This window comes from Bactrocera tryoni, chromosome 3 (genome assembly GCF_016617805.1).
Source record: "Bactrocera tryoni isolate S06 chromosome 3, CSIRO_BtryS06_freeze2, whole genome shotgun sequence".
NCBI classification, from domain to species: Eukaryota; Metazoa; Arthropoda; class Insecta; order Diptera; family Tephritidae; genus Bactrocera; species Bactrocera tryoni.
This window is the reverse complement of record NC_052501.1, coordinates 6011747-6034737: the sequence shown is the minus strand read 5'-3', so window position 1 is coordinate 6034737 and position 22991 is coordinate 6011747. Positions and strand designations below refer to the sequence as shown.

At 35.4% G+C, this 22991-nt stretch overlaps 1 protein-coding gene across 1 annotated transcript in view; it reads right to left on the bottom strand.

Annotated features, from left to right (window-relative positions):
• Positions 1–20074, bottom strand: part of LOC120770451 (sorbin and SH3 domain-containing protein 1) — a 92355-nt gene extending 72281 nt beyond the window's left edge. Inside the window, exon 1 of the mRNA XM_040097932.1 lies at positions 19703–20074. The gene's annotated coding sequence lies outside the window, so the exon portion shown is untranslated. The remainder of the gene's footprint in view (positions 1–19702) is intronic.
• Positions 20075–22991: the final 2917 nt, after the last annotated feature.

The window sequence follows — 22991 nt, the reverse complement described above, 5'->3', positions numbered from 1 at the left end:
GCAAAATTAATGGTTCTAGTGTTTGTGTGTTGTTTGGCTGTGTGTGTATGCGTGCGAGTAAAATTCTATAGAAATATACTAAACAGGCATTTTCGGTTTGGCAATATCGCATACAGGGTGAGTAGCGGATAGTGGCAGCGGTACGAGCATTGAATGGGAAGTGTTTTGGTTTATGGTGTTTTTGGGTAAAGCGTGAGGGCTTTGGTACTTTGTATGGTTGAATTTGGATTGAAGTGTTATTTATTAACCAAAATATTCACAATAATGAAACTTTTTTTAAAATGGTTGAATGCATTTTCAGAAAATAAAATAGAATTTTTTTATTTAAAAACTGAATGCTAACAAAAATTGATTTCAAAGTGGTATAGCTCGAGTTTGTTGAAAATTGGGTAAGGGACTTATGAGACAAAAATTAATTAAATCATATATTGTGTTTAACAAAATTCAATAATACCTATACAATTTTGAAGCGAAAATTTTTCATAATGAGAACAAAATTGATCGTAGCAACGAAATTGTATTACGCAACGAAATTTCGTCACACCCACAATATACAGAACGTCAGCATTATAAGGACGGAAGCGGTTTGTATAAATTTTTTGTATTGTTTGATGTAGTACTCCTTTTTCTTTAACAAAAAATAAGAAAGTTGCCACCTGTTAGAAAGTTTTAATTACAAAATTTTTTTAAAATAAATAATACTAAAGAGCGTTTATTCAATTTATTTGTTGTGATATTATATTTTTTTTAAGAAAAAAATGTTGCCACCTGTTTAAATTTTGAACTAAAAATTATTATAAAATAAAGAATTTTGAATAGCGATTATTTAAATTGTTCGTTGTGATATTATATTTTTTTAAGAAAAAAATGTTGCCACCTGTTTAAATTTTGAATTACAAAGTAATTATAAAATAAAGAATTTTGAATTGCGGTTATTTAAATTATTTATTGTGATGTTATATTCGTTTAAAGACAAAAATGTTGCCACCTGTTTAAATTTTGAATTACAAAATAATTATAAAATCAAATATTACCAAAGGTTCTGCAACCAACCGAAGAGTTTTAAGCATGCTTCGGGACGCAAATACATCTGAGCAGTGTTGCCACACAGTATTGATAATTTTCTTTTTAATTTTTGATTAAATTTTTCGTCATTATTATTGTAGCTTTTTGAAAAAGATGTAAAGATTTTTCTTTCGAATTCTCGCAACTAAACACACCAAATGCTTATGAATCTTTCGCCTTTATAATAGTAGTGTGACCACAACAAATTTTAGAGATAGCAGCGAAATTTTGCTGCGCAACGAAATTTCGTCACACCCACATTATCAAGACGTCGTAACAAAAGCGGAACCGGTTCGAGTAATTTGGTTTGAATTGCTCGAATAATCGATTTTTTTTCAACAAAAAGTTATAACGTTGCCACTTGTTTCCAATTTAAAATTAAAAAATTATTCTACAAAAATACCCAGGCTTGACATCTAACGCAAGTGATTTAAGCTCGCATCTGATCTAAAATATTACTAAGCAGTGTTGCCACTTAATTAAAAAAATTTCATTAAATTTAAATAAAAATATTTTTTTTTCCAAAATTTTCATTAAATCAAATTTTAAAATTTTTTTAAACAATTTAAATTTAAAATTTTTCTAAACAATTGGCAAAAATTTCATTAATTTTAAATTTAAAATTTTTTACAACTTATGAGCATTATTGCTATAGTTTTTCAAGAAAATTTTAAAGTTTTTTTCTTACAAATTCCCTTAAAATTTTTTTAAATAATTTAAATTTTAATTTTTTTTCAACTTATGAGTATTATTATTGTAATTTTTTTTAGAAATTGTAAAGTTTTTTTCTAACAAACTCTCTACAATTTATTTTTAATAACTTAAATTTAAATATTTTTTAAACAATTGGCAAACATTTTTAAATTTAAATTTTTAAATTTTTTTTTCAAATTATGAGTATTATTATTGTTGTTTTTGAGGAAAATATAAAAGTTTTTTCTAACAAATTCCCAAAAAAACCTCAACTAAAGCAACGTCTAGCCCACTAAAGAACTGTTACGTCCCTATTTGCTTACGTCGAAGCATTATCTAAACACTTAGTTGTATTTTTAGTTGACTGACAACCAAACTAAAATCGTGCTTTTTCGTATGCATGGGTTTGTATGTAAAGTATCTATGTAGTATATGTATCTACAAAGACTAGCAAACACACTTTAAATAATTAACTAAATTTAAGCTTAGGTAAATAAACATTCTAAAAACCGGCCGATTAGTCAGCGCTGCTTTTAAGCTTTTTATAATATTCTAAGTGTTTTCGCTATTATTTTTTATTTGCCTTTGCTATTTCGTTTGCACGACACTCGAGTATGGAGATTTCTTTTAAAATTGATTGCTGTGAAAACCAACTTCACTCTTCAGTCATATCTATTGTTGGTTTTTGTTTTCCCCTTCGCGCCTTCATACTTTTTTCATTTACGCTCTTTTTAATTTCGCATTTTTTCAATTATCATCAATCTGAGCGCAGCTTCGGCTTTTGCTCTACTTTTGCAGCACTAATTAATGCGAATGCGCTGGAAATAATTAGTTTCTATTCAAACCATTCGCTGCGCGTACGCACGCACACACACCGGCAGGCGCGCACAGCTTTTGTCTAAGCGCTCGATCTCACACCCCCAACAGCCGCCACGCCGCACTTGGCGCGCCGCGATCGCTGCATTGCATGTGTCGGTCGTCGGTGATCGGTTGGTCAGCGCGTCGACAGTTCACTGAATGTGACCGCTTTGTTTATTGTGATTTGCGTTTCGTGTGGCTTTTCGTTGCCGCTCTTGTTTTTGGTGGACTCGTATGTTTACTATTGGTGATGATGTCACCTGTGTGTAGCGTTACCGGCTAGCGGCTGAATAGCGACGACTGCGCTGACGATCGCTGTCGCGATAAACAAGTTGGCACAAAAAAGTTAATGCATTCACTTGTGCGTGTGTGTGTGTTCACATGTGATATATATGTGTGTGTGTCCGTGTGAATGCGCTCATTCAATAATTAACAAATATAAGCGGGTTTCATCAAAATCGCCTGCGTATTTGTATATGTGTGTATCTGTTGTGCATGTGTGTGAGTGTGTTTTATTTTTGTTTGTAATCAAATTGCACATTGCAAATATTTTTTTAATAATTAGCATATGGCTATTTTTTGCGCATGTACCTAGTAAGTGTTTTTTATTATTGTTGCTGTGGCGCACGAGCACAATTTACTGTTTATTGCAGTTTATTTCACTGCCCCGCACAAACATACACACGAATGCGAAACTCTTGCTTAGCCAATTTAATGAGGGATCACCCGCCAGCTATCCACTTGCACTCATGTACATACATACATATGTATGTATGTATTTCTTAATAGTGGCTGATGCGTCCCTTTAGAAACTTGCCCTATTGCCGGCGCGACGGTCAAGCAAATACTGTCAGTTGCCGGCAACAGACAGCGCCAGCGGCGAGTGAATGTCCACCAGCGCGCACCAAGCTGCAAGTTGCGTCACACACATACATAAGTACATATAACATATATACAAATATATCAGCTAAGTATATAGACATATAAGCATCAGTATATGTAAATAAAGTAAAAATGCAAGAAACTGCAAAGCGCATTAGCTGTTGCAAGCGGTATTGCGGCTGCCGCACAATTTTGTGGCCAGACGTTTTTTGCGAATTAGCGAATTTACAAGCCGCAAGTGCCACAAATAGAGTGCTGCCGCGTCGGCGAACCACACGTGAGCGCACATCACTCTTTTGTAAGTAACGGCACGCCGGGTGCGGAGCAACATTTTCAGCAGTGCGAAGGCAGGTGAGCAGTGGCGTGGTCTGCTGACTGCTGACACCTTTATCGCCTCTGTGTTGGGGTGGTAGTTTTCATGTTTTAACTTCCGGAAAAGGTATAATCAATTTAGTGTTTGTTGCATTGGTAAAATTGACGAAGTGTTGAATTTTTCATTTCTTCTTTCGCATATTTTTTATCATAACAAAAACCGTCACGGTAATAAATAATAATTACATCGTGAGGCAAGGCCTTAAGGGGTTACATGGATTCACGGGTTTCAAAAAATGAAATTTTTTATTGTGTTATTAAATTTTAAAACACCTCTAAAATATTCTTCTAAATTTTCAAGTTGATCCGAGTAATAGTTTAGGAGATACAGCCTTGAGAACTTGTGCGCTCGAGGCTAGCAAGGCTAAGTGCGCCGTCTTTAAACGCGTTTTGCTCAAAACTGTGGTTTTGAAGTCATTGACATTGAAGTTGACATTGATTTCTCGATCTTCATGAAATGAAATTTTAATAAAATATTTAAATTTTTATATGAGAAAAAATTTTTGAAAAATGCGGTTTTTTCTCGAGGAACCCTAAGCAACCCTTTAAGACTATCCATAGCAGTTATTTTTAGAGTTTAGGTTTGTAGTCTTGGCTGTCTATATGTAATATCAAATTCTCTGAGCGCATTCGGCAAGAGCCAAATATTTTCTCAAAATTCATAAAATACTCCAAAAATTCTTAAATAATTTCAACCATTTGACTCATAATTGTTGCCAATTTACCATACAATGGAACTATTAACCAATTGTCCAATTAGCAATTAATTTGAAATAAATTGATTTACAAGACATTATGTGGTTATGAGTGGGTTCAATGAAGGGAAGGACTGTATATTTTCTGAGAAAAGAAAATGTCATCAAAAGTAATGGCAGATGACAATAACGTTTTATTAAATTTTTGAACTATTAGCAGGTAGTTTTAGACTTTTCCACCATAGTGCCAGCTTACAATGCAAAACTGGATTACATTAAAGGATGATTTCGTTTAATATTTTATTATTATTTATTACTTTTAGTTGTCAATCATTTATTGCACATTTTCTCATCAACAAAATCAAAATATTAATGTTCAAGCTAAAATGAGTATATTTTAATATCAAAACCCATGAGCTAATTAACATCTTAATGGTCTCAGCTAATTGACCTATGTAAATAAGGTGAGCAAGCTTGAAAAGAAAGATAGAATCATCGAAAAAGGAAAAGAGTTCTCCAGCAGTGCTGTTTCAACATTATTAATTTAAGGTGAATCATTGGAAATAATTTTATTTTTCGAATAATTGATTGAATTATAATAGCAAGGTAAAAACAGTGAGTTTATGATAGAACTGGCGAAATCAGCTGACTTGCTGCAACCATACCTTTTCCATAAAATTAGACCGTAAATTTAGAATAAATGTTTTCAAATCGCAGGATTCTTTTCAATGAGTCCATAAAATAAGTTCCGCATATGCTAGTTGCAATAATAATAGTTTACGCTAATAATTTTTAAAGTCTCTAATATTTTTGTTTGTAGTACAAAATTTTTAAGGAAAGGTTCCAACAAAATGTCTTTATCGCTGCTCTTAAATCGTTTTTCTAGAATGGGTTTAAGCTCTTGAAGAAGAAGAACTAGTGATCCGAGTAAAAGCACTTTTCTCAATAGCCTTTTTTTGACAGATCATGCGTGAGTCGTGTCAAGCTGTCATGTTATTTTTGTTCAGTATTGTTTGGCATGGAAAGACTTACGCCTGAACAACGTTTACAAATCGTTCAACTTTATTTCGAAAATTCACGTTCTGTAAAAAATGTGTTTTGCGCGCTTCGCTCAATTCATGGTCAACATAATCATCAAATTTGGGACGAAGAGCAAACTGAAGTGATTTAAGAGCTGCCATTTCATCCAGTAAAACAACGATTTATTGTGGTTAGCGAGCCGTTGGAATCATTGGTTTATATTTTTTCAAAAATGTTACCGGTGAGAACGTAACCGTCAATGGCGACCGTTGTCGCGACACGATAATTGACTATTTGATACTTGAAATTCAACCTCGTTATTTGGGCGACATTTGGTTTCAACAAGGCGGCGGCACTTCCCAAATGTCGCATCAATGAATGTATTTATTAGGAGAACACTTTGGTGAGCAAGGACCGGTCTATTGGAAACCAAAATCGTGGGATATCACACCGTTAGACATTTTCCTGGAGTAATATGTGAAGTCTAAAGCCCATGCGGACAATCCCGCTTCCATTCAGGCCTTGGAGCAAAACATCACTGCTGTCATTTGCCAGTTACCAGTCGAAATACTCGAACGAGTCATCGAAAATTGGATTCAACGGATGGACGATCTGAGGCGTAGTCGCGGCCAACATTTGAAAGACATAATTTTCAAAAAATTAATGCCAAAGAATGTTGTTTCAAATGATAATAAACATTCCCCATTGAAGTTTTTGGGTTCTTTTTTACAAAAATTGAGAATCTCGAAATGGACCACTATTTTAAAGTATGGAAAGACGGATTGCGAGGTCATATTTTTCCCATATCAGACGGGTATTTTAATGTACTTGGGTAGAAAACATGTTTTTAACTGGTTGAGATTCGAGACTAGCCCATCTTGAAATACTATAATTTAGCTTTAACTAAGTGGCAACGCTGTGATTAACAAATTGTTAAAATACGAAAATCTCATTATAATTTTTACCATTCGATAGTTTATCGCTTAAAGAATAACACTAAAATTTTAAATCGAATTCAATATTGAATAGTTTTCGAGTTACAGCCTTCTAAAGAGTAAAAGTGAACTTTTTTTAAAACCGCTCTCATTTGTTTAAGTTTTGATGCTTAGGTCATTGTACAGATCATATTTTATAGTACGTAAATTTTTAAAAAGGTCGCATCAACAGTGAAGGCCGAAATTCCTACAGAAATGGATGACACTTTTTTAGAGACGCCGGAGATCATGTCAACTCGAAAAATATTTAATTTTTTCTTCAAAACTGTTATACAGTAGTTTTAAATATTATAAATTTTCAAAAATCGATTTTAAGGCTGTCACACTAGGTGTGCTCCTTGATAGCAGCCACTGTATGCATATAAACATTTAAATAGATAAAAAAAAAACAAATTGTATGCAATCACTACTGACTGCCGATATTTGTTGCAATAAACCGTGTCTCATGAAATGCCTAAAAAATCCCATGCGTCAATTATTATACTGCAAGATAGCGATCTTTGGAAAAAAAGCAAAAAAAAAATATACAAAAAAATCATGACGTCTAACGCTTTTAAAAGAGAATATCAATTTGCGCAAACAATAACTGCCATGTTATTATTATCATTATTAAATCAAATTGAATGTACTCCTGAGCATATTCAAACGTAATTTATTTAATTTCTCAACTATGTGTATGTACATAAGTGTGTAACGCAAAGCATTTTCAGAGATTAAGCGTATATAGCCATAAGCCACTGTGGTTTGCTTGTACAAAGCGTGTGTGGCAGATTAATTGAGCAAACTTTTTCATAATAATTTTCAGCATTGATCACTGTTTTGGTTTTAAATAAAGTCGTATGACGACATATGTATGTATGTTTGTATGCAGGTGTGTCTAACAATTATAACATTTATGGCTTTTAGTCGCTCAAAGCGTTTTTATGACATGCTATGCTTGCCAAGAGCTTTATTTAATTAAAATGTTAATTAACGACTTCAATGTGCTTTTCGTTATTAAATGTTTCATAGAAACTTGATTTTTACGCGCAGAAATTTAATTTAATTTTTTTTTTAATTTTTAAAATTTTTTTATATTTTTTGATATATTTTTAGATATTCAAACTTCTGAATTCTTTAAAAATGTTTTTCGTAGTATATTTAATTTTTAATTATTTTTTTTTTTATTTTGGTTTTTGTGCACTTAATTTGGAATTAAATTTTTTATTTTTTTTGAGCACATTTAACTTTTAATTGATACAGCACTTAGTTTGTCACTGTTAATCCACTCCCCGAGCACTTTTTTGAGAACTTTTTTAAAGCAAATATCAGCCATTCCCTTTAAAAAATAGCAAAAATGCTTGAATTTTATTTTGGCCAAATATTTTTAATTCAAACATTGGCTTGTCATTGCTTCCTTATTGTCTTGATAGTATTTGTAAGACTTCCTCAGGAGTTCTAAGCCAATTTTTTAAGCAGAACAATGACTTTTAACTTGGTTTATGACAATTACACTTAAAAAATAAAATAAAATGTTCACCGATCACTGTTCACTTGAACATATAGTCACGCTTGATTTTATTGAAAGCACAAAAGTCAGTACTAAACTCGCGCTTAAGGACACTACCGCGCTCAAAATAATTGAAACATACTTTTGCCTTCGAGTGTTTTTCCGTATTGCGCGATCACTTCACTTCAATAACACTGCATTTTTCATATTAATTGCAACTCATTACACCTTTTCGAAATGCACTGCCCGCTTTATGCAAATTAATTAAGCACTTTGCGCAGTCCTTAACAGCTGACGGCAGGAGATGATCGGCGCGTTCATTATGACTATTAACCGCGTGCGCTTGTGTTCAAGTGTAAACAAAACTGACTTCACATTCTTGTAGCTACATGTCTATACGCGGTTTTCTTGTTTACAGTTATTGACTTGATTTTATTGGTTTTGTTGATTTTTGTTGCTTTTTATTGTTGTCTAGATGGCTATTTTTGGCAAGAGCCGCGTGCGCAACTTCCCACGCACACAACTTCCGAAATTTTTCGTAAGCAAATGCAAATAAATAATTAAGACGGCGTGTGCGTACGTGTGTGTGTGTTTGTTGCTACTTGATCTCCACAACACTTAGCTAAACAATACCGCACCGAAAGACTAGCAATTGCTGTGAACAATAGTCTAAGAGGGCTCTTAACACCACACTTCAGGCACACACAGAAGCGCAGCCAGTAGAATTAGACGCAGCAACGTGCTAGTGGGTCCTAACAACAAAGAAACAAAGAAGAAGTAAAACAGGCGAAAAATCACTACCGCTACAAACGAATGAACGAACGAACGAACTGTATAATACTTGTACGCCAGGAACGGAGTTCTGTTACTCACTGACTGACACAATGCTGTGCCTTGTCGGCCTGCGCGCACAGATAGCCCAGTGCCGCGCTGCCTACTGCCTGCCGCCGGGAGCACCGACTTGAGTGATCAATTAACGAGCGGTCGCGCAGCCAACCGTCGTACACAACCACTCAACGCCACAGAAACAACAAAATCAAATTCAAAAAAGTACAAATAAAAACAACAAGGTACATGGAATACAAAAAAATTGTAAAATAAAATAAAAATAGCAACAACAATGCACAAAAGGCACCGTAACACACGGCCGAACAACGTGTGCGCGGTATATCAACGCCAAACGCCAAACGCCACACCGGCAGCCAGAGGGCGCTTGCGACGCGCAGTGGGCCGAAGGGTGTGGCGTCATTGCGGCCGATTTGCAATTAAAGTACTCGAAGCACTTATTCGTACAGCACTTGGTTGCTTCGCTAAGTTGGCGCAGTGCTGTGTGTGAGCTCGCGCCGTTGTCGCGCAGGTGAGTCTTCGCAGCGCTGCGCCACAACGTGACCGCGCGGCGGAGTGACAACAATCAGCCGCTCCAAAATGACAATGAAATCGTGGTGGCATTGTATTGTTGTGATTTTGTGATGTGCCAAAAATGAAGTGTGTAAGTGGCGAAGCCGAAGAACGGCTGTGCGGAAGCGCGCTATATCGGCATATGTTTGTATGTATGTCAAAATATATATGTACTTATATGTGTGTGTATACAAAAGGTAATGTGCTGATTTATTTCGCAGAAAAAGCACAAAGAATATATGTGCACATGCGTATCTGTACTGTTATTCATACATACATATGTATATTGAATATATGTATGTATGTATTTGTATACAAACACTTACTGCCATTGCTTATCAATACGCTTATTTGTCATGCTCGCGCTGATAAGCGTAGAAAATTGCACGTCAATTACCAGCAGAACGTGCATAAAATATACTATATAAATGTATGTATACATATGTTTGTATATACTCAATATAGTTCGAAATTTTATTATAGAAATTATATTTATTGTCTGCAATATTTTCTAATTCATACAAATGTAATAAATTATCCATTAACAGCAAAGTAATTGCCCTAAAGCTCAAAGCAAAACCACAGTTGTCAGCAGATAATAGCATTTCATGAAATTTATGAAAAAAAGAAGGTAACAAGTTAAAAGCGGCTGCACCGAAACTGTAATACCCTTCACAGGTGTAGTATATATAACTATAAGTTTAAATAATTCTGAATGTTTCGATATGAACAACCATCAAGTGGAATTACGGATATTTAGTTGGGAAAAAACGTTTATCATGATTTTGATCGGTCAGTTTGAATGGCATCTGCAATGGTTTAAACTGAACAATTAGTTCAGATTATAACGTTGTCTTGTCTAAGCGAAATTTCTTCAAGATATCGAGACAAATAAAAGGTTTTCCATGCAAGAGCTTGATTTTAAGCAGTAAGTTTGAATGACAGTTATATGCTATAGTAGTCTGATCTGAGCAATTTCTTCGTAGTTTCTAGTGTGGCCGGACAGACGGAAGGATTAACAGTGAGAGAGTTGCAGCGAAAGTCGGGTTTACATTAGGGAACCGGATTGCTGTAGGGGCAAGGATAGTCAAAACGGCAGCATTCTTCCAAATTGCTTCAGAAATGTTTTCTGTCGCCACAACAACAACAGATAGAGAGATAGTGCGCTTGAATATATGCAACATCTTTTTACTACAAAGAAAAGTTATTGCCTACATTTAGGAGTTTTTGCATAAAATGGTATTAAGAAAACTTCGACTGTTTCATACTACACTGGAAATTGGAAGGGATCTTGGTAGAAGAAAAAATTCATAACTTCTTAATAAGTAAAGAAAGCTCTGAACGGATTCGGTGCCAATTTTAGCATATTAAAATGTTTCTGGAAAATTTCAACCGAAGTAGCCTGCAGTGATTTGAATATGCTCGAAATATGCTTAAATTTTTTTAATAAACATGATTTCACTAAACTCGGAAAAGGCTGTTGACTTTTGTGTTGTATTTAAGGAACGTAGAAAATAATTCGAGAAGACGAAATGGCTAGATTTCTTTGAAATCAATTAAAGTTAATATTAAATGAGTTGGTTGAAAATTCATTTACCCTAAGTAAGCTCATTTAAGCTATAAAAAGAACTATTAGCTTCACTCTCTCTAATATTGCTGTAGCCTCTATTAGTAACCTACAAGTTTTTACTATTATATTATATAAGTATTTCACGTATCTATATACATATGTATGTATATATTTTGTGAAAGTAGGCATATTTGTGCTATTTTCGTTAAAGGTTGAAAAAACAATACTAATTTGTTTGGAATCCAGTGGCGAGCAATTTTTTATTATTTTTACTCACACTGCGGTGAATGTGTATGAGTGATTATGCAATGGGCCTTTTAATTATTTTTAATTTAGCACAAAAATGTATATAAGTATGTATGTATGTACCGTGAGTGAAACGTGAATGCATTATTGCAATTGTAAATTGAGCAGAAAATTAGTTTTTAACTTTCCTTTCAACAATATTTTATTATTATTAAGGTGGTTTTTATATTTAACTGTCTTACGGCGCTATTGTGAGACTAGCTGTAAGCTCTAATGCTAATGAGTGCTTATCACAAGAAAAATTCTGCTAAAAGAGGTAATAATAGGACAACCCGCTGCAAATGATAAAATACGAAAAGACTTTTTCGACTACCCAATATTTGACAGATGAGGTTTACCCAGTCTAGTTAAATAATTTCAGAAAGATTTTATAAGAGTTTGCAACTCGCTTACGAAAAAGCAGCAAACGGTAAAGTTCATTAAAAATTTCATGTTCTTTTACAGTAAAAAGTAAGGGAGATCGCATGCTTGTATGCTGAAATCCCAAAGTCTACAACTTCACGTACGTATAACTGTTTACATGTGCAATATTTGCGTTTAATGGTCAATAATGAACTTCACACAGCACTATATATAGGCTTGAGGGCATTCGCTACATTAAAGCCATATGGCACACATACATACAATCACACATGTGCATATATTTATGTGGAAAACATAAAAAATAAAGTAGCTTCCCTATATTTTTGCTATATTTTTAATATTTGTATATGTATATGTACATAAATGTATGTATGTATGTATGCAGCTATAAGCTGGAGAGTACAGATAAGTAATTGTTATCTAAAAGCCACAACAATATGTACATAATTTAAGCGTCTAATTGATGGAAAACAGATGCAACGGCAAAGTCAATGTATGTATCTGCATAATTATTTATACAATTTCGAGCCCTGTAGGAAAGTTTACATAGAGGTATAGTGTTTTGAAAAATAAATTTCATTAAAAAAATAAATAAAAATTGAAAAATAGATTAAGTTTAAAAACTAAAAAAAAATTTGAAAAATAAATTAAATTTAAAAAAAAAAAAATTTAAAATAAAAAAAAAAAAAATTTATAATTATTATTTTCACTAAACTAATTTATTTAATATTTTAGATACTGATTTTAAGCGCCAAAAATAGTTATTGTTGCTGTATATTAAAGTTCCTTAATTAAGCTTTCGTTAATCAGTGTCGCTAGACCGCAGTAAGTAACAAGCGACACCATCAAACTAGTGAAAGCGCCGCGAAAATGAAAGCTCTCCGCTCTAGAATTTCTTCGCGCTCACAATTCCCAAACGTTAATATATTTATGCATATATCCGCCTGTATTTAAACATATGTAGTTACATAGCCAGCTACTCAAACGAGACGCCCCATATTTTTAGCGGCGCACATACCAAAATAAAAATAATAAATATAGAACAAAAAAAAATTACACTGGCGAGTATACATTTGTGTGTAAATAAAATATGGCATTTGTATGAGTGTTTCTGATCCGCTAGACAATGAAAAATATTATGCACGCATGCACCTATCTATCAGCTCAATAACTTAATTGGGCTTCCTTCACGGCAAATGCACTATATGATATGTATATATGTATGTATGCTTGTATGTGTGTGTATGGATGCATGTCTGACATTTGTGAACATGTAGCCGCTAATGTATTCTAATTTTTAATATATATATTTTATTTTTAAATTTTTATGGCTCAGCCAATGTTGCATTGCACGTTTATGGATCAATGAATAAAGGGTCACCGAATATGGTGCATGTCTTTGAAGATGAGCTTTCATATAATTTTCTCTTTTGAATATTAAATATAAAAAAATTATGCAAATTTGAGTAATTGTTTACTATGAAGTTTTAGGAGTACTTAGAACTTAGCAGCAAGCTAACTGAAATATTTGTACCAAGGATCGTCAAAAGAAATTAGCATCAAGATTCATAATTTCACTCTTATTCTTACTTTCGCTCAATTTATAAGCAAATTCGAAAATTTACTAAGAGCTTCATTAGCAAAAGTAAACCCAAATTTTTCCTAAAAACTACTACATTTTAGTATAATTTTCCCTAGCATCAACACCACATCATACATCCGCTGATATGCATGTTCGTATCCAGGTATTTACACATACATATGCATACAGTATGAATATGCCTTTAGTACAAATGTAGTTCAAATGTAGATCAAGACCATTGTCAGTCATCTGGTGATTTTCGATATTTCATAAATTTGCAAAAATCCGCTCAGCACATAAATTTTCCGAGCAAGCGCTAACTCGCCGGCATTCAAATCATGCGAGCCAGCAAATAGTTTCGGTGTTTACAATATTTATTATATTTATTTTAGTTTTCGCTGTGACGTGAAATTTTGTGCTTAAAAAATTCGAAAAAGCTTTTCATTTACATTTCACTCTTATCAGTCAGCTGTGGCCATTGGAAATTTATGGCTGGCAGCAAGCCAAATTGTGACTGTAGGAGTATTTGGCAAATATTCAAACGAAACAATAAACATAAAAGAAATTATAAAAATAAAATACTTAGATTTATGACAAAGCTTGTTTGCTGCAAATTCGTATTCACTGCAAATAGGTTTTTGAAGAAAGAAGAAAGCTTTTTAATACATTTTCTTAGTGATTCAATAAATGAGTTCAATGCCATTTTAAGTACTGAGTATCGAGGTTAATCTTTTGTTTTTCCTCTCTAAGAGCACGTCTGCTTACTTTTGAAGTTAATGTTTCCGAAATCAGTAAATATAAACCAACTAGTTATAAAATTGCAGCAAGTCTATAATTCATTATTTGAGCTGTCAATTCTGGAGGATGTAGTCATATGTAGAAGTTCACGCAAGGAAAGTTCTCTGATCGCCATTCACTTGGGGGTGGCCAGAAACGATTATTTTACATATGGCTCAAGCAGCTCACGACTTCCAGTCTTTGACCAAGTATCCTCTGGGTAGTCTAAGAACATCCGTTTGAAGGCGAGCTAACGCGAGAAGGCGAAACATCTCCTACATAGGGTTGTACGCTGGGTTTGGGACCCGCCACGTAAAAAATGCCCCCATTGGAAACTTTAAAAACAGCCTCGGACGAGAGACCCCCCCTTTTGATGACGACCATGGCAACGCATTACGATTTGAGGGCATACACCTGGAATGTCCGGTCCCTTAATAGGGAAGATGCCGCTGCCGAGATGGTTCATGTCCTCGTAAAATTAAAGGCTGACAATGCGATGGACTGAGACGAATAGGTCCCTTTGACATTTACTACAATGGCTATATGAAGGAGCGCAAACTCGGTGTGGGATTCGTGGTGGGAGAGAGACTCCGTTCTGGAGTCGCCGAGTTCTGGCATTCGCCCCATAATTTATTAACGATGAGATTTTAGAAAATATTGGTCTTTCAAAATAGATTTTACAGACGCCGATTTTATCTTTCATCATAATTTTAAGAACACTTTATATACGGTTTTGGACAAACAAAAGAACATGCAATAATTTATTTCCGCCTAAAAGTGTGCCTTAAAATTGACAGAATATGATGTGGCTTAATCTCGTTAGAGAAAAGATGGTGCCGCGTGCTGGACTAATCACTATTTCAACGAAAAGGTGATCTCTAAGTCTGTAGAAGGATACACAAAGAGGGGCAGGGATACCAGTCTTTATCTTTTGACAGCTGGTATAAATCAATTAAACTGGTATAATCAAAAAGTGCATTTCTAAGTCTCTAGACTAATAAACAAGGACAGCGATACCAATCTTTAAAATTTGACGAATCGAAAAAACAACTGGTATAAATAAATGAAATGGTATAATTGAAAAGTGGATTTCTAAGTCTGTAGAATAATACACAAGGGGAGAAATATCAATTTCTTCGGTTTTACCAATCGAAAAACAACTGGTATAAATCAGTTAAACTGGTATAATTCAGCAGATATAGAGCAACAAGGGTTAATACCACTTTGATGACATGTTTTCTTCTCTTGAATCAGCTAACAACAACAAAATTAAAATTCGTACGGAAATATTTTGCCAAGTGGCAATGCGAGCAGGGCAATGTTGAAGCATAACGTAAAAGATGCAATTCTAAGTTAAATGCAGATACAAATTTCACCACTCATATATAATGCATTATTTTTTATATTACGATAAAGAAATTTCGGGATCCCGAAAATCCAAAAACGTTAACCTAATATTTCCTGGCGCAATTCAAATCAAAATTGTGCATTTTCTCGCACCAAATTGCACAAATTGCGCGCCATAAAAATTGAATGCCAAATCAAGGTACATATAACCATATATTATACGCATGTGTGTAAATATATCGTTTGGTATAAAAATGTTTCAATTTGGAAATAGAATAAATTACGCGTTGCAAAATGTAAATGCTGTCCCACATTTGCGCAGCAACCGTTTGAAATTTCGCAAAATCGCATGACTTTTTTCATCAAGCGCACGGCAATTTACATAGACATACATACAGACAGACATGCACATAAATAAATGCCACAAATTTGTTTTTAAGTGAAAAATTAGCATACGCTTGAAAATCAGAAAAAGTTCGCATGCCCCCAGAAGTCGGCGCTTGCTTATCTCTTGGTAAAAGTATTATACATTTTGCTTACATACGTATGTACATATGTATATCTATGTATGCTTATATGTAAGTATGTAGCAAATATTCAGCTACTATGTGAGCGCTGGCACATCACCACTAATCATAAACAAAGGATGCTCTAGAAGTCTATGCTAATAGTCTATACCGATCGTGACATACATATCTACACCGCTATTGTCTCGGAGCAAGCTTTTAAGTAGCAGCATCTAACTATTATCTCATTTGTATATTCAAATGTCCATTTATTAGAAGAAATTAAATTCTAAATTAATGCTTGACGTGCGCGTCGCAATGAATTGAATGGAATTCCGAAACTAGTTTATACTACATTCATATAAATAAGGAAATTCTAATATAATTATTTAAATTCTATTTTTGTATTTTTTTTCTTTTTTTTGTATATTTTTCTTTTTTGTATTTTTGTTATGTCATGTTGGCTACCGTTTTTGGCTGCTCCGGCCCATGCATATAATTACACACACGCACACGAACAGCTATAGGAAACCGTTTATTGTCGGTTTGGTCATCGCTTATTACATTATTATTCTATATATGCATATATATGTATATATACACATTATTGTTGTTGTTTTGATTACGCTCCAATATTCTCGCGTACACTGGCACAATCACTTCGGTATGCATATTAAGCAGCAAGCGATCGAGCGACGACAGATCACACTCCAGCAAACCGGACAAGTGGCATACAAGTCTAGTTACAGGCGAATATCTAGCTACGCGCACACAAACGCACATACATACATACAGAAAAGCTTATGTGTGAGCTTGTAATAGTCCAAACAGTGAACCACCGATCGCCCAGCGCCAAGGTAATCACCATTAAAATTGGCTCACACACAGAGAGAATAACAAATACAATAACATACATACATATGTACATGCAGTATGTCATATGCAGATTATATGTTATTGCCGTTATTGTTGTTGTTATTACTATTGGTTTGATTTCAACTACTGCCGCTGCTTTTTATTATATACTCTTTATATTTATTTATTTTTTATAGCTTTGTTATTGTTTTCCATGAAAAGTTGTCATAATTGCAGTCAGTCAACCGCATCGTACTGCTTCCACGGCGCTGTCAGTACGCTGTCTGTCAAGTACTCATTGCTATTTAAATAACTGCATATTCGGCTCGTCGTTTCTGCCGTGCACCTGGGCGCGGTGACAGCATGCGCGCAATGCTTGTTTTGTTTTTGTTGCATTGACAAAACCGTAAATTTTGAAGGTGTGCTGATTTTATGTCATTTATTTTGAGAAATCAATGGTTTGCAAATGTAAATACAGTATGCGAGCGCAATAATAGTAGCAATAGCAACGTTTCATAAGCACTCAATGAGTAGTTGAAACTTTTTGAACTATAGCAGCCGAAAATAGTGGCCTGAACTGGGTTTAAAATAACTTGTGGATTGATTCATCCTCTTGGGTGCTGAGCTGAAGATTGAGTGAGACCTGATACTTAATGTGTGTTTGACAGCTTTTTATTTACAGCAGAATCTGTGGGTTTTAACCGTGAAAATTACAAAAAATATTGTAATCGTGCTTTTTGAGGAGCATACCTAGTATGAAACGAACAAAAAATCGATTTCGAGGTTTTAGGTTCCAACCTATTAAAACTGCTGCTGAGTTAAATAAACTCTATCAGTTTATCTTAAAACGTTTTTTTCGCAACGTTTCAACAACGTTTCCCAAGTTTGCTTGAGTGATAACTCGGAGACAACTGTCTAAAATCGAAATTTGGTCGCCATTTTGCCTATTTTTGACATTTTTTCCAATCGTTTGAATAGACAATAGATTTAAAAAAATAACAATGTAAATAAGAGCTTCAAATTGTCTACCAATAAACCAGAAATAAAAGTCAAAAAAAGTTTCCTTTTGGAAAATAATAACTTTTTTATTGTAGTTTTGTATGCATGTATCGACTTGGCGCATTTTAATTTGAGATCCTTAATTAAAATCGTGCAAAATACAGCTTGTGCAAGAACTGAAGCCGCTCGATCTTCCCAAGCGACATCGCTTCGCTCTATGGGCTCTTGAAAAATTCCAATAAGATCCGACGTTTTCGAGCCAAATTTTGTTCAGCGATGAGGCCCATTTCTAACTCAATGGGTATGTAAACAAGTAAAATTGCCGCATTTGGGACAAAGAGCAATCTGAAGCGATTCAAGAGCTGCTATTTCATCCAGCAAAAACAGTGGTTTGGTGTGGTTTGTGGGTCAGTGGAAACATCGGTCCATATTTTTTCAAGAATGATGCCGGTGAAAACGTAACAGTCAAAGGCAACCGTGATCGCGCAATGATAACCGACTATTTGATACCTGAAATTAAAGCTCGTGATCTCGGCGACAATCAGTGGATTTATTTAGAGAAGACTTTGATGATTTCGTGTGATCGTTTGATATCACACTGTTAGACCTTTTCATGTGGGGATATATAGAGTCTAAAGTCTATGCGGACAATCCGGCTTCTATTCAGGCCTTGGAGCAAAACATCATACGTGTCGTGCTCCAATTACCAGCCCGAGCGAGTCATCAAAAATTGAACTTAACGGATTGACCATCTAAAACGTAACAGCGGCCGACATTTGAAAGAAATAATTTTCGAAAAATATATGCCAAAGAATGTTCTTTCGCAAAACCGGCCTAAATAAGTACTCCACGCTTAAATAACTAACATTTTTGGACTTAGTACTCGCTTCGAAGGACTTAAGCGGGCTCTTTTAAGTACCCTACCCGGCTAAATACCTCAAAATGCTTGCCTTTTTTGTGACACATTGAAGCGAATTTTACTGTATTTGAATGCAGTTCGGTGTATTGTGAATGCAGTAGATGCTGATCGCCATAAAAAATCATCAATTTTATCTCCTCTAACTTAAGTGTCTTCATTTTTATGTCACACACTGTACGTACTTTTTATAATCTACATACATGCTTGCATACAAATAACTAGGCAAATGCGTTTTCTTCCACGTTAGATCCATTTATATGTATTATATGTGAACTCGCGTTTTCAAATAACGCGCGTTGCGCTTGTTATGGGTGATAATCCATTTGATTAGCGCTTGGTGGACTATCTGCTTACTAGCGCTTTTGACTTTTTTGTTTACTATTTATTATTGTTGTTGTCAATGTAGCTACTACTATTACTGCATATGTTGTGGTTATTGTTGTTGTTGTTGTTACGGGTGCGTAAGTAGTTGCACCATCGCAGGTCGTTTAAAATGCGTGAATAAATGCTGAAAGTCATTCGAACGCGTGCCCTGTAGGGTGGCGCCGATGGGCGGTGTAGATTTCACTTTTTGACTTTGCTTTGCCTCCAAACTAAGTAAATACCTGTTGCGCTTATCATCGCTGTACTTGACACTTTGTTGTCGACTGGACAAAAACAAAACAAAACACACACAAACAACACAGCGCAAGTTCAGTTGAGCGCTCAAACAGAAATGCTAATCAATTCGCACACATACGCACACACACACACAGCGAAATAGCAGCAAACGTTCATACAAACACACAAAGTGGCGCGCGCTCATTCACAAACCTAAAACCCAACACATTCACACATTTCTTCGACCGTTTTCAGCATTTTCTCACTTATCTCACTAATTAATAATTTGTGTTTTAATTTTTCGCAATTATTCTAACCCTGTCTGTGTCTAATTACTGTTAAATAACAACGTAAAAACGCGAAAGACGGAAAATATAATGATAAAAGCTAAACATATTTTTAATCACTTACGTCGAGAACCTTTGCTGGTTATAGTACAAACTTGTTGTTCTTGCCGTCGACAGCTGATTTCTTACTATAATTTATTTTTGCTTTTGTTTTTATTTGCTTTTATTTATTTATAATTTAACTTTATTTTGTTTTGCAAATTTCGCATTACAACACACACGTACGATCGTAAACGAGATGCGTTCATCGGCAGAGACAGCGACAGCGACGCACTACAAAACAACAACAGAGACCCTCTCGTAATCAACGCGACTTGACTTGACGAAACTTATAATATAACTGAAAAAGCATTTGCTGCGGTCGCTGAAGTTCAGAGGGGCTCGAAACAGCCAAACATCCAAGCAACCAACCAAACAGCCGACCAACGAGCCAACCCAACAGCCACTCAGTCAGCGTCAGCCGTTTGGCTAGCAAGCAAGCGAACAGGCAGTGCCGCTCGCTTAGTCAGAAAACAGCGCTACCACCACCACCATCACTCAACAGACCGCTGTAGTCTGTAGTCGTCGGTGACGTCGGCAGATGAAACGAACGACGACGGTATCATATCAGTGCTCACGAACTAAGGCGCGCTGCTGGGCTAATCGAATCTCCAGAACCACCACCATACTTTCAGCGCGTTGCCTGATCAAAGTGTGGATTTGAACTTAGAATCAACAGGCCGTACAGTGGGTGGAAAAGTGTAATTGCATACAATAAGGAATTTTTTATCGGTACGCCGCTTCGTCGACTTTAAGGGGTTCTCATATGTATATAACAATGAAAAGTAAGTTAAAATTACGTTCCTCAGGCCCTTTTGAACTACTGGATATGACATTTTTCGAAGTATCAAAAGTGATCGCTCAATTACTGTATAAGGTCCGACCTAACATAAAAGGCTCAATCGTACAAGTATTATATATGGAGATCTCATAAAGTCCTCAGATGCTACTCTAACATTTTGGAAATCTTTGAAGAGGCTTAGCTGCAATATCTGACAGCACTACTAAATACGAAACTGAACTTAAAGGTACCGAAAATGAGAGCTCAATTACCCCCTAAGGCCGAATATCAAACGAGAGCGTGGTTCGTACAAGTATTGTATCTGGAAAGCTAATAGAGTCCTCAGATAGTTCGTTCGAGATCTTTGAAGAGACTTTTAACTTTGGCTGTATTGTCTGGCAGCTCTACTAAATATGAACTTCCCGAGGGATCAAAAATGGGTTCTTTTTGACTCCATTGGGCTAAAAAGAAAATCATTTATAGAAATCAAGTTAATCGCACACTTATTGCCGGAAACCGGAATCCGGAAAAGTTTCTAAGAAACTACCACATTTTTTATGAAAACTATGGAGCGTTCTTTATTATAGAACATACGTCAAAAGTCGAATTTGCAAGGCGAAGAGACAAAGTCTGATATTCTGCGGATATTTTGCTCAATCCAGCACCACTGTAGAAACTATTCGCGCATTTTTGTGCTTCCAACAATAAAAATAATAACAAAAACTAACTCGCAACTGTTCTCCAACTGATCGGAGCGAAAACGCTTTGGCGCTGATTCACTAACCGGCTGGTCGGCCGGTTGCATATGAATGAGTATATCTGTCTGGTCGGATAGATAGATGCATGAACGGTTGGTTGGTTGGCATGCTGACTGGGAGGCTGGCGAATTTAGGGTTTCGACTAAGCACTGACACAAAACAACAAAAAAGTGTTCTCATTGACTGCTCAGCCGCGTTGCCAGACAATATTTTACATTGTTGTTGTTTTTACGGGTAGGTTGTAGGGTAAAAAAATCGTTTGCGACAAAAGCAGAGGGCAAAATAAAATTAATTCTTTGCTCATATGTTTGTAAGTATGTATTTGTGAGGTAGTAGTAAGCTTTGGTTCGAGCGCTACATATGGCCGCTTACTGTAGAGAGCGGCTTCGGCTTTGATCTTAATTTCTTAAATGAAACAAATGACGTTACAGCGAAGTATGGGTCAGTGGTGAAATGTTGGCAGGTAAAACAACAAGTGCGCGGGTTAAATGAAGTTCAGAAAATCTAATAAAATGAATGGATACATGGTTGGTATTTATAGTAATTATAAATTGACAATGATAGTATTTAAATGCAAACTTGACTTGGGCTGTGTTTGGGAAATAAGTTAAGTAAGTGAATCCGAGTTGGGTCGGAATGAAGTTCGACATTCAGAGGATTTTTGCTGATTTTCTAAATTTGTTCATCTGTTGTTCAGCGGACGGACAGACAACATTACATTCGATATTTGAGAGCTATGGGAAAAGCACGGAAAAGTACTTGTATTAACTTCGGTTGCACCGAAACTATTATACCCTTCACAAATAAAAATTTTCGATACATGAATTTAATTTTGATGATTCAGTTTGTATACTATATGTTATAGTGGTGAAGTGGGTGGATGCTTTTTGCCAAACTTTGTGAAGATATACATATTTCCAAATAAAACAGTTTTCCATGCAGAAACTTGATCTTGATCGATAGTTTTGAATGGCAGCTATATGTTATACCTATTTGTTATCGCCCGTTCCAACAAGTGAGCCACGTTTTTGGGAGAAATTCCGATACGATATCTTAAAAACTGTGAGACTAGTTCCATATATGGACGGAGAGACTGTCTGCCAGATATGGTTAATTCGGCTTAAGTCGTCATCCTGATTATTTATATATTTTATATAGCCCTTTTCGTTGGTAGTGTTTTTTACGTGGTCGGTCCCAAAACCCTGCACTAAACCTTGGGGAGGGAATGTTTCGTGTTCTCACTTTAGCTCGTCTTCAAACTGATCTTTTCTGGCTACCCAGAGGATACTTGGTCTAAGCCCGGAAGTCGTGAGCTGCTTTATCCATATGTAAAAAAATCGTTTTTGCAACCTGAAAGTGAATGGTGCTCATTGAACTTTCCTCAGAGAATTTTCCCTTGCGTAAACTTCTACACATGGCTCCATCCTTCCGCTATACGATGACATTGACATAATTCAGCGAATTAAGAGACAGCGGCAACGCTGGCTAAGTTATATCGTCCGTATGGATGAAAACGCTTCAGCTCTGAAAGTATTCCACGCAGTACCTGCCGGAGGAACCAGAGGAACAGGAAGACTTTCACTCCGTTGGAGAGATCAGGTGGAGAAGGACCTGGCTGCACTTGGTATCTCAAATTGGCGCCAAATTACGAAAGAAAGAGAAACGGCGCTGTTGTTAACTCAGCTAGGTCAAAATTTAAGTAAATGTAAGCAGTGCTATGGTTTGGCTGCAGGGCGTGGTTATAAGCCGATTTCGTTAACTTAATTTAACTAACT